This window comes from Malaclemys terrapin, chromosome 8, assembly GCF_027887155.1.
Source record: "Malaclemys terrapin pileata isolate rMalTer1 chromosome 8, rMalTer1.hap1, whole genome shotgun sequence".
NCBI lineage: Eukaryota > Metazoa > Chordata > Testudines > Emydidae > Malaclemys > Malaclemys terrapin.
The window spans coordinates 94,774,477-94,793,500 of record NC_071512.1 but is presented as its reverse complement, the minus strand read 5'-3'; the positions used below and the strand labels follow the sequence as shown (position 1 = coordinate 94,793,500).

Below are 19,024 nucleotides of genomic sequence, written 5' to 3'. Positions count from 1 at the left end.
CATTCTGAATGGACTTGGAGTGGCAATGTGGCTGACTTCCAGGCCAGAGAGGAGGAGACTACATTAGTTAAGGGATGAGATGGTCAGGGCTTGGACAAGAGGCTTGGCAGGACAGACAAAGAGGCTGAATCTTTGAAGTGTTATGTAGGCAGAGGTGCCTAGACTTGGATATGGCCTGGTAGCATGAGTCAAGAGCCAAATCAAAAATTATGCCTCGATTGAAGGCTTGCATGATAGGGAGGATGGTGGTGGTATCCATGGTGACAGAGAAACAGCAGAGAAGGGGAAAGTTTCATGAGGGAGAGAGAGAGGAAGAAGAGGGAAATCAGAAGCTTATTTTTGGCAGTGTTGAGCTTGAAGTTGTTGGCTGAATATCCATGAGTGGGTGACAAAAAGACAGGCCAAGATGCACAAGAGGATAGGGGGTGAAGAACAGGTCTTTAGTAGAGAGGAAGACTTGAGTCATAAATGCAGTTATGGTATTTGAAGCCATGTTTGTGGATAGGAGTGTGTGACTAGCACATAGGAGGAGCGCAGATATTACTTGTGTGTTATGCTAAATGTGGTGAGTCTTGCTAACTCTGGCTGGTGAAATCTCTACTCCTAATAACGATGCTGTAATCTCGCCCAACGCTGATTGGCTGATTCCATAACAGCACAGTTCATATAACGGTAAGGGTGTAACAGGGCAATATTTCCATAAGTGACACAAAATGTATAGCAATAACAATTAGCAGCTACCTGGAGCCAGAGTGTGACATGCACTACATACCCATAGCACAAAGCAAGAACGCTGCTCACATCTCTGCATCAGCTACCCACACTTTGGTATGTCTGGGTAGGAAAAAAGGCATATTTTTCAATCATTTTAGCTCAAGATAGCTTAACGTGATTAAGAAACCCCATTAAAATGCAGGTAAATACATCTGAAGTTAGGTTAGCTGGCCTTGTTGAGCTAACATGATTGGGGAAAAAACACCATTTACCCATCAAGACATGGCCTTTGATTCCGGAGGTTAATTCCTTCCCCACTGAAGTTGAGTTCAATAGGACCAGGATTTCATCTGACATGAGTAGGAGTAAGTAGGTGCTGCATTCCCCCGCTGCTCCCAGAACAGGATGGTGGAAAACTGGCAGAGAGAGAGAGATGGAGTCTTGGCTCTACCATCCCTCTCCTCACTGGCCACTGCTGCTGACGGACCATGGGATTGTCAGAATTCACTGCTGGTACAGGCCAGAAACAAACTACTACTCTCCCTAGAGCAGTGGTTCTTAACCTTTGCTGCAGCCTGCACCCCTTTGGTTCTCAAAATATGTTCTCGCACCCCTTTTCAAAAATCATTGAAGTAGGTCAGTTCTTTAAACCTAGATGTATTTTTGTTTGCATATTCTAGTAATCGTTAAAAAATGTATAATGTTAATACATACATAGGTTTGATGAAACAAAGTAGTTGTACTTACATGCCTGTGCTTAATGTGTGTTTTCGATGATTTACCTTCTAAAAAAATCTGGCATGTCTCACACCCCAGAAAGGGCATCTCGCACCCCCTAGGAGGTGCGTGCATCCCAGGTTAAGAACCACTGCCCTAGAGCAAGGGGGAAGTAGAGAAGGAATCACAATTCCTGGGGTGTCCGAGTCCTAATGCCATGCACAGTTACTCCTTCATGGGGGAGGGCAGAGGGAAAGCACCTCACACAGCACCCTTAGCTCAACACGGGGCCTACAGACACAGTTTAGCCCTTAGGGCTTTACAGTTTCAAAAGATTTTAATTTTCAAAAGAAGGACTGAGGCCCCTGGCCTTTCACAACACCTACTTGCTGATGGGTGCAGATGTGGAATTGAGCTCTGTGGCACATGGGGAGTGTGTGTGCATCCCTTGTGTAGCCCCTCTAATTACACACACACACACACACACACCATGTCTAGAGGAACTATACCAGTTCCACTGCCAGAAAGCACTCCACACCTGTAAAAGAGGGACCAGGATTTACTCCATGGAAACCAAACCAAACAACTGAATGAATCCAAAAGAATCACTCACACAAACACACACAATGTTCTGGACAGAGAAGCACATTACAAAATAAGGAGACTCTTAGCAGCAGCATTATGAACTTTCTTTATAAAGCCAAAGAGCCAGTGTAAAATGGACCTAGCACAACTGAAATAAATGCAGTTCTATTGATTTACACCAGCTAACAGTCTTGGTCTAGAATACAAAACATTGGGGAACCATTCTTCACGGGCAAAAGCAAACATAGTTCAAGTGAGCTCAAGGGAATTGGGCCCACAGACACCAGTGAATTGGTTCCATTTTATGGATGTTTTTAGGGAGGAAAATAGTTCATAAAAAGTAATTGCAAATATGAGGTTAAAGGAAGAGCTGGTTAGAAAATGGAATGCTCCTTTCGATCTCTTTTCCCCATCAAAATTTTGAAGAAAAGCTTTGCTGAAATTTCAAAATTTTGAGATGTTTTAGCAGTTCTAGTTAAAAGATTCTGTACATTTGCATAGAGTGGATGGTGTTTGCACAACTCCTCTGCATTACTGATAGCATGCCTTAAATAAAAAAACATTTCCAAAAGAAACAGGGCTGGAATTATCAACTACCTTGTGTGACGGGTTCGGTCACAGAGATCCCCTTGGGACTGTCACCTGACATGCTGAATTTACCTCTGAGCCCATTTTCCCTGCCAGCTTGGGACTCCAGAACCCTGCCTTGTAGAGCCAGACACACTAGCCTGCTGCAACACAGACCCAGGTCTGATCCCATGCCCCCATAGCTGCAGACTTTAACCAAAAACTACTCAGCAGGTCACCTATCTCCAGCACCCAGACTCCCAAACCCCAAATAAATCTGTTTTACTCTGTATAAAGCATATATAGGGTAAACTCATAAATTGTTCACCCTCTATAATGCTGATAGAGAGATGCACAACTGTTTGCTCCCCCAGGTATTAATCTCTGAGTTTACTAATAAACAAAAGTGATTTTAGGGGGAGGGATAGCTCAGTGGTTTGAGCATTTGCCTGCTAAACCTAGGGCTGAGAGTTCAGTCCTTGAGGGGACCACTTAGGGATCTGAGGCAAAATCAGTACTTGGTCCTGCTAGTGAAGGCAGCGGGCTGGACTCAATGACCTTTCAAGGTCCCTTCCAGCTCTATGAGATAGGTATATCTCCATATATTATATTATTAAGTATAAAAAGTAGGATTTAAGTGGTTTCAAGTAATAACAGACAGAACAAAGTAAATCACCAAGCAAAATAAAACAAAATAGGCAAGTCTAAGCCTAATACATTAAGAAATAAATTTGTTAGTCTCTAAGGTGCCACAAGGACTCCTCGTTGTTTTTGTTTACAGGTAATAAGCTTCTTTCACAGACTAGACTCCTTCATAGTCCGGGCCCAATCCTTTCCCCTGTACAGTCCTTGATAGTTCCAGCAGGCATCTTAGGTGAAAAGCAGGGGCTTTCTCATGACTGGGACCCACTATGTTCTGTTCCACCCCCTTTTATAGCTTTTGCACAAGGCGGGAATCTTTCATCTCTCTGGGTCCCTGCCCCTCATTCTAAATGGAGAAGCACCAGGTTTAAGATGGATTCCAGTATCAGGTGACATGTTCACATGTCCTGTGAGACCCCAGCCTTCATTCTTCCAGGGCTGGCCTGCACGCAGCCAGGAAGGCTTGCAAGTAAACAGACCATTTACAACCAATTGTCCTAGTCAATGGGAGCCATCGAGATTCTAAACCACCATCAATGGCCCACACTTTGCAAAATTACAATAGGACCTCAGAGTTATATTTATACTTCTAGCTTCAGATACAAGTATGATACATACATACAAATAGGATGAACACACTCAGTAGATTATGAGATTTGTAATGATACCTTACAAGAGACCTTTTGCATAAAGCATATTCCAGTCACAATATATTCACACTCATAAGCATATTTCTGTAAAACATTATGGAGTGCAGCGTCACACCTTGCACCTTGTGTGCTTTCTGCATTCACTCTGCAAAGGGGTAAGTGACAACACTTGATGCAAGGCAGAGGAAATAGAATATAAACTAGGTAACAGTCACAGTAAGCCTGATTCTGAACTAATTTCCCCTGGTGCAAATCAGAAGTCATTGTATTGAAATGAATGGAGTTATACCAGCATGAGCAACAGCAAAGTCAAAGCAACAATATAAAGGAAAAAAATGTAATAAAAATGATCAGGCAGGTCCTAGATCCAGAGGGCTAGTCACTCAGGGTACGTCTACACTACAATTAAAAACCCACAGCTGGCCTGTGCCAGCTGACTCAAGCTCAGAAACTCAGGGGTTCAGGCTAAGGAGCTGTTTAACTGCAGTGTAGACATTAGGGGTCGGACTGGAGCCTAGGATCTAGGACCCTGCAAGGAGGGAGGGTCCCAGCTCAAGCCCGAACATCTACACTGTAATTAAACAGCCCCATAGCCCGAGCCCCATGAGCTTAAGTCAGCTGGCATAGGCCAGCTGCAAGTGTCTAACTGCAGTGTAGACATACCCTCTGTTCCTGTGCTTGGTGCAGGCACACCAGTGGCGAGGCAAAGGGACTTTAAGCAACTTTTGTGCCCTCCATATTCTGGGTCTGATCCCCAACATAAATTAGATTGGCCCCATGGATACTCCAACCTATGTTAGGCAGTTACAGCCCCTTAACAGCCATTTCACAGCTAAGAGTAGCCAGCATGCAGCTGTGAATACACCCCCTCCCTCCCTGCCACAGCCCAAGCTCAGGGCAGCTTTTGGGGTATTATTACAGCAGCCCATGGAAACTGCTTATACTGGGGAAGATTCCTGCAGGTGGCTCCGTCTCCTTTACACCTCCTGGATGGTGTAAAAGGGCTGTAGAAGCTTGCACATACTTTTTAATGTTCCCTTTCTCCAAGAGTTTTGAAGGGGGGGGTGGGAAGAGATTCTCTCTCATATCCAAGTGGGTCATAATTTAGAATCTATGATTTATTTAATGGTGGTTTTAACCCCACTTAGAAATAGACCACTTTCATGATTTATTGATTGCTTCTTCCCCTTGTTAATTTGACTCATTTCTTAGGAAATTATTCCTAGTTAATCATAGTAAGAATAAAATTAGTTATAGTACCCATTTTGCTGCAAAGGGAGCGTAAATAACTTTTAAAGCAGATCGGAAAGAAAAACATGTTTAAAAAGCCCAGAAGAATATATAAAATGATATTTCAGAGTGGGCAGTAAATCAAGTCTCTGCCCTGTTACTGGGCAGAGTTGCTCAGAAATTTGCATTCCACTGGAGTATGGTTTTCACAGCAGGTTCTTATCAATTGAATTTGCCACATCTTTTGGGAAACACACCATTCTGGAAGATAAAATCTCCTGCCTCCCCCACTCCATTCTTAGGATTAAAAAAACAGCCCTGTTATGTGCCTTTTTTACCCACTGGAGGAATATAAAACCATTATATTTAAGTATCATAATAGCCAACATATGCTTTTTCTTAGAAACGACACCACCATCTGGATTAAGTTCTACCGATAATTTCAGACAATGTTACCAGTTTTTCTTTCTTCAGGAGGAAGAAACTGACCAGAGAGCAACTCCCTTTTCAGATGGGGAATAGATTATTTTCCTTGCCCCACCACCTGAGATCTTGGAAAGGGCAGGGGGAAAAAAACCCCTCTTAAATGTACTAACATATTTTGATTTCACATGCTAATTGATTACGAACATCTAGCCAGGTATCCCTCAATACTAAGCATGCAAGTCTCCTATTGCCTTTGGACACATGACTTCAATAATAAAAATATGTCATGACTGTACTGATGATAATATACCACGATATTATTGGAGCAGTCTCTTCGCTACTACCATATCGGTCATTAAATACTGCACTTATTGCACGGTATAGGGAGTATATGAGAAGCAAATTTAACCCTTAGCCTACTCAAGGTCTTTAAATACATTGGAGAGTAACGGGGAAGCCTTCTCACCTGAATGAATCCTTACTAGCCTCATGGCTATAGTCATGAATGTATCAGACCTTCTGGGCTACCACATCCAACTGGCTGTAACTGGAAATGGGCATGCCGGGATAATTGATGTACTCAATCTGACCGTGCACAGGTGGCACAGAGACGGCATACAGCAGCTTCTCGGGTTTGCTAGTGCCATCTGTTGCCATAAGAACATCTGTCGTCAAGGTCACCCTGTCACCCTCTGTTAAAGTTACAGGTTTGGTGAGTAGAACAATGTCCCCTAAAAAAAAATAAAATAAAAAAAATCTCAGGAAGAGAAATTAAAAGGGGGGATAATCCTTTTACATTCCACGGGGGGGGGAGGGGGCGGAAATCAGCTTTTTGTACAGAGAGGGAGAGGTCGGGGAAATGAACCACAAAACACTGTAGGGGATTTAACAAAGAGAACTTTATCAAAACAGCTTGGGAAAGGATTTTTTGTTTTAGCTTGCCAGGTTTTGGATTTTCCTCAGTTAAATTACTATTTTTTATAGCACAAAGAAACTTTAACTTAGGTACGTACAAGACATTTGCAACAGTACAACCATACAGATCTAGAAGCATTTGTTTTAAAAACAAAACATTCCTCCTTCTGATTTTTAATTTCCAATCTGATCCATACAATATGGAGATTCCACTCAGTGTGTGTGTGTGTGTGTATACATATGCATGCATAGTTTTGCATGTACGGGAGTTCCCCAAAATATTTAAACTGGCTTTGAGGTTTTCTCTTTGTGGAGAGAGAATGACCCATTTGTTCACAAAGAACAATTAAGTTAATAGGCCCAAATGAGCCGATTGACAAAATGCCTTAATGAACTAAGCACTAAGCACAACATTGCATTTTAAGCTGATAGCGCTATGTGATGCTGTAATCTCGGCAACAGAGGTTCCATATCCATTAGATTTATTTTTTAAAATCACAGCGGCACAGGAAGATCAACACAATTCTCTCCCATTTACAAAACAGCAGCCAAAATACATTAAAATCACGAGGAGTTGGACAACTAGGATCAGAAGTAGAAATAATTTGCCAGTTCGCAGCCCTCTGATACAGTTCTAAAGTATCCACTCTTAACTCTCCTAGGTTATAAAAAATGAAAGTATTAAAGTTACAACACAATGAGTTGGGTGACAACAATGGGACAAAAGGGGAGAATGGCATCTTGGACTATCCCAGGGCTTAGGATGAGTGATCTTCATATCACCATGAGGAAGTCAAAGGCTGAAGCAAAGAGAAACTTTACATTTGATAGGATACATAAAAAGAAAAAATGCCACGCCAATTTCCCAATGCACTGCTGCAGATTAACATGTTGATGATAACGGACAAGCAGGGTGTTTGTAGCATTGAGCCAGCAGTTTTCATGCCTCTTACCTTCTTATAATGTTGCCAGTTGACTTTCATGTACAACAGAGCTCCTATTATTCATGTAAGTCAGTTAGCAATATTGGGGATGGTAGATTCTAAATATGTATTTTTTTTATTCCTGCTGCAAACTCTGTTCTGCACCAAGTTTGCGGCACTGCTCTCAAAACCAGTTTGATGGTTCAATCTTACCCAAAATGTTTCATGGCTATTAACCATGAAAACCATCATTGCTGGCTTCCCACTGCATCTGCTGTGCTGTACTGGTATGCCACTGAAACCAATGAGACACTAGGATGTACTGCATCTACTATATTTCGTGCATTAAGCAGGTGACTAATTGCTTAGGAATTTATTCATGGTTAACCACAGTATAAACACAATTAGTTATTTTGCCTTTATAAAGTGAATGTAACCAACACTTGAAAGAAATTTTTTGGGAAATTAAAAAAAAAATAAACACCAACACAAAACTCTTCCTTGGAACACATACTTGAAAATGCAGGACTTGGAACATTTGGCAGAAGTCAAGTAATTAAAGTTGTGTTTTAAAGAGAGGTGGGGGGGTTTCCAGTTATATGTTGCCTCTAGGAAAGAGTATTACTACATTCATAATGCTCATCTGAAGTCTGGGAGTCATTTCCAGGCTATTTCCAAAAGAGATCAAGGCGTGTGGGAGGAAACATCAAAGTCAAGGAGAGAGGAACAAAGCTGGCAGGGGAAGGATGGTCCAGAAGTCAGGGAGCTTGCCTGAAACTCAGGAGACACAGCCTCTGTGCTCCCCCTTAATCAGGCTTTGTGGCAACTACACAAGGCCTTAGCATTTTTGAGTGGGCCTATAAAACAATTTTTTCCCCTGTCCCCAAAATGTAACTGACTTCAATTCACTGTGATCACAACACTCAGCATAAGGGCACCTTGAAGATTTGAGGGAGAAGCCCCTACGGTTTGTTAGACATTAGACAATTAGGTCGGTTTACCTACATCAGTCGGGGTGAGCAGCATAGTTAAGCCAGCCTTTCAGGGACATGTATTACCTACGCCAATGGGTGAATCCCTCCTATCGGCGTAGATAGTATCTACACTGTAGGTAGGGTCAGCATAGCTAGTGTCATCAATATACTTCAAAGCACTTTCCAAGATCAGCGTCATTATCCCCATTTTAGAGATAGAAAAGTGAGGCACGGGGAGGTGAAGTTACCCAAGATAACTCTGTAACCCAATGGCAATGTTTAAAAAAATACATCCAAGCCTGTGCTGACAGAAGGTTGCCAGCCACTGAAGGGTTGTGTGTTCATTCTAGTGTTGTTACTATTTCTTACATTCCTGGGGCCCACAGTGTGCTAAGCATTACATTAACAAAGACAGGCACATCCCCTGCTCTAAAGAGCTTCTATCTAAATAAAAGACAAGACTAAACAAATGAGAGGAACAAACATTATGGGGTGCAGGGAAATAGAGGGGATGGAGCACAGAGGTTACAAATATAAGATTATGCAGATACTCAGCTGTAGCAAGCCAGAGCCTCAACTTGTGTAAATTGTTGTGGCTCACTTGAAGGCCATGCAGCTATGGCAATTTACACAAGCTGAGGATTTAGCCACTCATATTTACATCTTAAAACAAATTAAGGAATTTAGTTTTCTTTGCAAAATGTATATAGTATTTTTCAAACGCTAGTGAATTGATCATCACAAAACACCAGCAAGGTGGGCAAGTATTATTATCCCCATTTTACAGAAGGGGAAAAATAAGGCAGAAAGGTTTGGGGCCAAGTTCTCAAGAGTAGTCTTTACACTGAGATGCCCAACTTGAGATGCTTAAGTTGTGTCTAACTGGCAGTTTTGGGGAATCTTTCCCTTGCTGTCATGGGTCTGTTTAGACCAACAATATCAAGTTACCAAACCATTCTCAGAGTCGTGCTAGATAATGCGGTGCTAAGAACGCCAGCAGCTGGTCAAGGGTAGCGCCCATACCATTGCTAGTACAGTGGAGTTGTACCTGAGTTGTGCAATGGTGGGAGACGTCCCAAAAAGTGTCAGTGCAGACAAGGCCCTAGGAATGAAGTCTGAGATGTTGAGTGTCCACACTTGTAGTGGAATTTATAAAAGCCGCAGGTACCTAGCACCTTTGAAGATTAGGCCATCTAGTTAGGTCTCTAACTATGGAATTAGGGCCCAGATTCAACAAAGCTCTTAAAACACACACGTACGTCACGTTGACTTCAGGACATGCTGCAGCAGAGCCTAAGTGACTCATTTTAAGCACCTATGTTTGAATAGCTTGGTCATTGCACATCATCTAGTAATTTATTTTAAAAAAACCATCTTTGCAGCATAATACTGCAGCACCTGGAATTAGAATAGTATGTTAAAATCAGATTATTACAGAAAGATGTCAGTTATCTTCTGGTTAGTCCAATCAACTACTGTTCTTATCACTTTTTTCTTATATTTCAATATACGTAGGGTACAAACTGAGACGGGTTACAAATTCTAGCATCAGATCTCTAGTGAAGTCATTTTTATTTGATGGCAGATTTTGGCCCTACTATGTTTTTTTTTTTAATGATAAGTCATTTCCATATCCAGTAACCTAGAGAATAAACACAGTTGGACTCCCAAGACTGGCAATATCGCCCAGCCTCTCTGATTTGGGCATTCTCAGCCCTCAGTGTTTTTGCAGGCAGCTTCTTGAAAGTTCCATTAGGTTTAAATGGCCACTGTGCATTCTCTCTCTCTCTCTGCCAGGGTCTGGGAGATTTGTGTGCCTTTTGTTACGAACTTGCTCAAACATCGTGGGCTTGAACGTTCTACTTGAAATAGAACATTGGTGGGTTTGCGGTAGAAGGAACAGAGAAGTTAAGATGACAAGAGGAGCAGAGGGGACAGTTTAAAAGCAGGTACAGAGGGAACGGTGCCGGGGAGGAAGAGAGAAGGTGGAAAAGAGGACAATATGGCTGAAAAAGTAAATGGATCGTGTGTCACGTACAGGACACCTATGTGCGCCCACCTCTTTTTAGGAGCAATGCCTTTTAAAAAATACACGGCAACACGTATATTTTAAAAACCCTACCAAAACAAGACACTCCACTGCATACACTTCTCCCCCGGGAAGAGGATGAGGGAACAAACAACACATGGCAGATGTTAGTCATGATGCATAAGGCACTGCTGGAAGGTGTTCAGATGCCATGGTGATGAGCACAGTATCAGAACGTATATTAGAAGGGTAGGGTGATGGAAGAGTCTCCTAATGGATTCATGGATTTTAAGTCCAGAAGGGTACATCAGTTCATCTAGTGTGACCTTCTGTATAACACAAACCAGAGAATTTCATCCAGTTCCTCGTACATCAAACACTTGTCCCAAGGGCACCCCTTTTAGATAGTAAAACAGTTCTTTACAAGTATTATTCCCACTTGGGAAGTGGAGGTGGGGTGGAAAACGCAGCCAAGGGGGAAATTCATGGATTTGTACTAGTTTTGTGACCCCAATTTAGAGAGACCCACTCCCTCCCCTACACACACACTCCAGTCACCACCCCCAATTGCACAAGCCTTTGCCTATTTTGTACCACATTTTTCCTTGATTGCACATATTATTGTCTCATTAACTGCCAAGCTTTCCAGGGCACTGAAAAGGAGAGAGCATTAAAAATACACTGAAAAGTCCTAGAACTCAATTAACACACACCGGGGGAGATGGGGGAAAGGTTGGGTTTTCAGCTCCAATTATAAAAGGCAAATCTCTCTCTCTCTCTCTCTCTATATATATATATATATACACACACACACACATATCTATATATATATACACATATACACACACACTTTTTCTAATGTCAGCTAATTAGACTTTGACAACCAATTAGCGGATTCTTAGTGATGCTGAGAATCAAGTTAGCATTAAGAAATGGGGAGGGAAGGGAAACCAGCAAGCAAAATGCTCCTTCTTCACATACAGGCTATGTTTAAAATTCATAGGGTCAGATCCTGCATGGGATTTACCTCCCTTGCAGTTGACTGCCAAGGCGGGTGCATGAGGGTGTATACTTAGCACACAAGTTGCCCTGCTAACTTTACGTCACTGTAACTCATGCAGGCCAACTGCAGGATAGTATCCTCCATCCTACTTGCAAGGTTACATTTTAACTTTTAATAACCTTTTCTCTCTTTTTTTCCAGCAACCATGAAGTACCCAGATGATTATTTAGGATTAATGGATTATCAAAAGTGCCAGTTGGCACACGCCTAGTTTAAAAAAAAAAGTGTAACAAATGCAGCTGTTTACTAATAAATAAAGCCTCAGCTGTAACAGAAATAAATTAGATGCATTTAATTGGTCGACTGCAAACCTCCTCTCTTTATTACAATGCTGCTTCTTGTTATTTCATGATGTCAGGGTACATGGCAGACTGACAGAGTGTTTATGAATCACAGTTTGCAGATGGCACTCCTGGTTTTTCGGCAGTTATGAGCACAAGTAGCATGAGGACTCAGAGGGTTTTTGCCAACAAGGACCCCCTGAGAATTAGCTGCCTCCATTTCTCTTGTGCCAATTTCTCACTGACTGGAGCACTATTTCACAAAACCTACATTCAATAAATTACAGCCGCCTGGCAAGAATTTAGTAAAATTTAACACTCTGAGGACACTGGTGTCTCAATTTGATTTCTATTCATTTCTAAAGGACATGCGATAGTACTTGGAACAGACTTTGTGTGATTTTTTTTCCACCCAGCTAGAAGAATAAGAGCCCAGGAATACCCCCACCCTGCCTACAAAGAGATTTTAGGTCTCCCGAGAACGGCTCACGGTCTTGTGCCCCGGACCTTGAGAGTTACCTTCACTAATGACAGTTTTATAATCCAGTGGGGAAATAATCTCAGACCACTGCGCTTGGAGCTGGTGAGCTGTAAGACTTCTGGACTGAACTCCCTTCTCTTGGCCACTTCAATGAGTTATGAGTAAACGCATGAGGGATGTGGCCATAATTGTCAACAGATTTGTCAACTTGTGTCATTAGTTATGCGCATAATGGATTTTATTCTAATGAGTTTGTTCATCAGAATGCCGGGAGGAGCTGGCCTCTTCGGAGGAAATGAACTACAAACTTCGCCCATGCATTTTAAAATACATCAGTGCCACATAAAGGGAAAAGGAGCATTTCCTTTCTTTTTAACACGCTGCAGTTTTCACTTAGGTGAACTGGATATATTGGGCTAAACCTTCCCATGATTGCTGTAGGCTCATTTCCTACCTTTGCCCACTTTTCTAATGGAGATGTAGAAGCTTTCCGGTGGGCAGCTGTTCTCCCCATCTGTCACGTAAAACTGAAAACAATCATAACTCTTTAGACCCAGGATGTTAGTATGGAAATACCAGAGGAGGCTCATGTCCACATCCTCTTGAATGAAATTCATTCCAGGATACAGAGTGGTCCAACATAACACGGCCTGAAAAACAGAATGAAATGGTTGGATCTGTACCCACAAATAAAAAAAGAAAAATCCACTGGGCGCCTTTTCCACAGCTAACACATGGGCCAATCCACAAGACATGGTACATGCAATGGAATAACGTACAATAAGCCTTTTGACTGAAGTATTATTAGGGATACTAGCTTTATTCTCTAAAGAAATGAATCAACTACTAATGTTCACACCTAAGCTTGTTCTTCTGGAAACCTACCTCCTGCCTTTCTAAAATCAACCTAGAAATTTTTATTGAATGCATTAGCTGGGAGAAATCCAGACTGTCCCACCTAGCCCTAGTTGGCACCCTTACCAAAACAATGTTTTCTGTCTGCCCAGTGGACGCTCACACCCCCCTCTGTCTCTCTCTGGTATCCTACTTCCCAGCCAGTGACATATAAAAATCCCTGGCATGTGCCAAATACTGCAGATGGGTCCATTGTAGCACACTGTAATGTTCATAGCTGACATTCAGGTGTTTCTATTTGTACTTGCTAGCTGGCCAGAAGCAGGTGTTCTGCCAAAGGAGAGGCACTAAGCACTTAGATATCATGATGAGAAGATATTAGAAAAAGACAACTAAAGAAATAGAAGAGAGGAACCAGAAAAGGGTTGCCCAGAGCAAGAGATAGACTAGTCCACTATCAATAGCCTTTTCCCATCAGTGGTTTGGTGTCCCTTTCACTCCATCTCAAACTCTGTCTCGATACTGGATTATGTTTTCGAACTCTTTGCCAGAATAATTCTATCTAGAGTTAGACTAGTTCAGCGGGGACCTATCACCGACCACAAAGTCTTGTTAGCTCTAAAGCAACTAATTCAAAAGGCCCAGGTGGAGGCAGGATGGGCAGGGAGTTGCTGAGGTTGTTTAGTCTGTTTGGCCTTTTCAGACTGGCAGCCGCTGGTATGCATGCATTGCTTTTATAGGGCATGGTAAAAAGTGCCATTACAGCTTCTTTGCAGCTTACTTAAAAAACAAAACAAACAAACAAACAGCAGCAAAATAGCCTTCTTCCAAACATCAGGATGACATGTGGGGGCTTTTGCTGTTCAGGGGGTGTACAGAGTTGTTAGGATGAGTACTAGAGTTTCTTTTGTCTTTTCCATTCTCCCCACTCCATCCCTCCAGGAGCCCACTCTCCTTCCAGCCTAGTTTACTCCAGTTTAATTCAATTTCAGTAATCACAAGTCTAGACACCACAAACAGCAGCTTCACACCCTAGGGTACATTCATAATTGTCCTGGCTATCGCAAAGAGGCATTATGTACAAACCTGTAGCATCTACAACCATTTATGTCCACAGTACTAGAAATAGCTTTCACCTTTATAAACTGACTTCTGGAGTAAGAACATGATCAAAATTCACCCCAGATCCTTTTCCAAAGACACATACTTTAAAAGATTCAGGGGAATGTTGCCCCGAACTGAGCACCTATGTTTGTCAAGAGCTACAGAGTTGGGCAAGGCTGTGGGGTGCTGGGAGGAGAGTTACAGTAGGTCACTTACCTCTTGGAGGAACCTAGAGAAGATATTCTTGAATATCTTCCAAGTGTCTGGGGTCTGCCAGGGAAAAGGGAAGGAGAGACTGGGGTAGCAAGAACTTGTCGGAATGTGAGGGTGTTGCTATGGTGATGAGGATGGGAGGGCAGAAGAGAGTTAGGAGTCCACCTAGGCCGGCAGCAATCACAGCAGGCACTTTGAACCCAACGGTATTCTTCTTCAAGTTCAATGTTGCCACCATGCTTGTTAGTCTTTTGAAACGCAGAGGCACAAGTTAATTTTGGATGCATTTATTATTATCCTATTCTTTATGGCTAATAACTTACCCTACACAGTGACCATCACGCTATTCCCTCAGCACCATCCCACCCAGCAAGCTCCTGCACTGCATCTCACCTGCCCAAGAAAGACTTAGCACACATCAGAGGAGGTAGCAATGCTGAAAACACCCAAATATGTTGGGTTTCAAATCTGAATATTAGGACCTGTGAAGATCCTTTAGCTCTGAATCTGGTAAGAAGTTAAGAATATTAATGAAGCTGTTGTTGGACCGAAAGGACCGTTCATTCATACATGTAATAATGAACAGTGGTGGCACCTGAAAAGAGTTTTGATTTGGTTAAACAGTGTCACTATTGAATATTTACTCTTGCACCTATATAATGTCTAGCATGGATATTTAATGAATACGGTCTATCATACCCTTTCCTCCTCCAGCTTTGATCAGCTTGCTGTCATTATTGACCAGTATTATCAGACAGGACAAAAAGCTGAGCTTGTCATTTAAACCATCTCCCAGAGAACTTGGGCTTTTTGTTTAGAAGGCTCAATCCCTACTCTACATTTTTATTGGCAAACATATTTGCTTATGTCCATGAGACTGAACAGTGAAGAAGCAATGAACTTCTTTCCCCAACTTCACAGATCATGTTTAACTTCGTCACAACTCAAGCATTCAGAACTGTAACCATTCAGATGATCCCCTTATAAAATTAGCGACTCAAAAGATTGGTCATATAATTATATATAATTTTTTTTTAAAAAAAGCAAACTTTGAGCACTGAAATATAGCACCTTGTTTTTTTTTTTAAATCTACAACATTTTTGCTTCATCTAGCAGGCATCAGCAGACAGTTAAAGCGCTATACCATAGCCAAGAACTAATATAGCCATCCTAACTAGCACCATAACATTTTCCATTTTCTTACCATTTTGCTATTTTTACTGAAAAATTGTCAAGCATGACCACCTGACTCCTGAAATGATTTTTTCGGCATTCCCAGCAAGCAAAGCAAAGCAAAGCAAAGCAAAGCAAAACAAAAAATGCTGAAATACACTGTAATATATTTCTATGAGCTAGATTTCCTCATGCACACAAGATGACAAAAAGTTGGAATTCTACTTTTAAAATCACTCCCTCTCTCCCTCCACACATACGCATTTATATTAGTAAATTATGTGAGACTCATTACATTTTATAGCCCTGCATAAAAACCTTACAATTTCTTACTAATATTTTGCAATGACATAATGCCATTTGTATAGGTGCCACATAAAGGTATTGACTTTTACTGGCTTCTGATGGCAAGACTATCCACTTTATATTCTGTTTTATATAAGCGTTCTCAAAATTTATTGACCCCAATGGATTTCTCAAGTTGCTTAATTATAAAAGGAAGAAGACAGCATAGTGGCTTAGTGAACCAATATAAAAGTCAGTTATAATGTTTCATTACAAGAGATGGTTCAAAAAGTCAGGGAGAAAAGTGTCAGTTTCTAGGACCCAGTATAGAGAGGTGACATTTTTCTGCTGACTTATCCTAATGTCAGATGCTAAAAAGACTCTGCACAGTGATGTAGGGTTATGTCTACTGGCTCATGTTGATGTCAGATCGGGTGGGTCCTATTAGCTTTAATTCAAAAAGGGTAGACACTGAAATCCTTTTATTTCTGAGGCACAGGAAATTTGGGGAAGAGAAAGAGAGGTACTACAGGGTGAACCCCTAGGACTAATCAAAATCAGGAGAATTTTGGCTGCGGTTTATATTTTATTGTTACTATTTATGATATCAATAAAAGCAAACCATGCAAGAGGTTAAGTGTGGACCATTTCAGGTGTGCAAATACTGTGTTCAGAATTAAGTGGGAACGCTGCATGCTTACAAGTTAAAAATAGATAGACACTGAAAGACATCAGCACCTTTAACTTTAGGTTCCCTAATTTTTGCTCATTGTTGATGATGTAATGGAGTTTATCCCTGGGGGAATCTTTGTCTTCTGCTTCTAATGCTACACTGGAAATGACTTTATTTTCATCAACTTCCAAACCTGTAGGAAGATATGAAGTGGGACACCAGGTGAGTAAACTAAAGGCACATCACTTCACAACTGGCATTGTACAACTATAATCTGTGAGCTGAAATTCCTGTTCCTCTTTGCACTTAGCCATGTCTCTATCTTGCACAGCGGCTACTAGCTCCAGAGGATGTATTTTACATAACACTACACTCAGATCAGTGCAATGGAGGGTTGTTCTTTTTCTGAGCTGGTCAGAAAAAAAAATAGAAATGACAGGAAGCTGCTCCCCTATCCAGCCCTGGGAGGCCAGTGTGTGTCTCAGATCCAGTACCATTATCCCACGCTACCTCCTTGGGTCCAGCCATGGCCATCTCCCAGGGGTGAGGCCCAAAACCTTTGGGAGGTAGAAAACTTTATCAGGCTGCCACTAAAGCAGCAGCAGCACTAACAAGGGAGGGGAGGGAAACGAGGCATTGAAAAGAATATGAGTGAAGTGGCTTGATAGAAAGGTCAGTTAGTTCCTGGACAAATTAGTGATCAGTTGGGGTGTGAGCAAGGAGATGAGCCTATTTTTTTAATCTGGAAACTCTTGGGGATGGCACAGAATGTCTTTATATGTTTGTACAGCACCCACCACAAGACTGCTACCAACAAGGCTTCCTGCCCATGCTTTATCCCTCCCTGACCCCATATCTCCCTTGAATTTTAAATGGAGGAAGTGGTGTGATGTTGCTCTGCTGCTCAGATTATCTAAAGATGGTACCTCAGGCTCCATTTTGGGGCTTGGTAAGCTAAACAGCTATGCAAAAAGGTGAACGTACCCAAATGGGGAATATTTGGCTGAAAAAAGTAAATAATATCTAGTAATTTCCCTAGAATGTTTTCACATTTCAGGAAAATTGTGTTCGAGAGAGTGCCATACCTAGGAAACGCTAATTTGTGTGACCATCACTTTACACAGCATGAGACCACAGGTCTCACTTCTCTTGGCAGCAGTACAGGGCTCATGTTTTCATACGGATGAAGTATTCTTGAGCAATTTCTCCAATTTATTAGGCATGAACAGGCTTGTCTTAGCATCAAGCACGTAGGGTTTTTTATCTTCACTTTAAACAAACATTTATTATGGTACTTGAATGAAAAATCCTGCCTATGTCAACATATGAGTTATGTCCTTTTCCAGAATCACAGGCTACGGATGGTGCACAAGTAGCATTGTGTGGCTTTCCTTTGCTGGAAGAAGATCTCTCAAAACTCGGTAGTTATTTTTAATTTTTACACTGCTTTCCATTACAACCATAGGAGCCAATTAAGCCTTATAATTCCTAAATTAACAGGCAAGAATGAACAGAAAATTTTCAATCCCATTATGAGTGCATAGGTGAATAATACAAAAATTTTTTGCAAGAAAATATCTTAAATTTGTTTAAAATGAATTTCCTTCAACTGCTGTCACCCTCTCTTTTTGTGTTTGCATTGCACAGACATTCAAGTGATCACGTTCTTCTGACTTATAGTTTGCAGAAAGGAAATGCCAAAATTGCACGCATTAGTACTTGTGTCGTAAATTTACAGGGCCCAGTTGTACAACCCTTACTCATGATGGTGAACACTTACTCTCTGGGTAATCCCATTGTCATCAATAGGATTAGTCACGTGAGTAAGTACCCACCAACAAGAGTAAAGGTTGCACAAACACTGGTACTCACTGTTGGTGTAAGTGCTTCCATCTTTATCCAAAAAGGAAAAAGAAACAATACCATTTGCATCCTCTGGTTTATCATGACTAAGCTGCACAGCTCAAATTTTGACTAATATTGCTCAGTCCCCAGAATGTAAAAAATTTAAAAAGTTTATTTGTTCAATTAATATGAACACCAAATAAATCTGATTAATCACAGCCAACTGTGATGGAGATTCCACGAGACAAAAAAGTGGTTAAATGCATCAAATAACTGAGCATCATAGAAATGTAGGGCTGGAAGTGGCCTCAATAGGTCAAGTGGTGTAGCCTGTCCCTTGCTTCCTGATGGCAGCCTTCTGTACTCTGGGAAGCTCCAAACTCTGGCTCCTCCAGAGAGCTGTTTGACCAAAGGCCAGCCCTGAATATTATTAAGTACAGTCGAGTACCGTCAAACTTCTGATGTTACATTGTGACATTTGGGGGGAGGGGTTGTCATAAATCTCCATTGCCCCAGAGCTCCATAACTTGAAAGTCAGGGATGAAAGGTTAGCGATGTTTCCCTCATAGAGGAGAAAGTTTTGCACACTCTGAACAGGTGAGCCCCAGAGGAAATCCAGGCAGAAAGCAGGGACTCTGCCATTTTGTAACCGTTCAATGTTTACAGCATCTATAAACA

General features: G+C 41.6%; 1 pseudogene; it reads right to left on the bottom strand.

Annotated features, from left to right (window-relative positions):
* LOC128842467 (FRAS1-related extracellular matrix protein 1-like) overlaps positions 1–19,024 on the bottom strand; it is a 97,132-nt pseudogene that overhangs the window by 19,650 nt on the left and 58,458 nt on the right.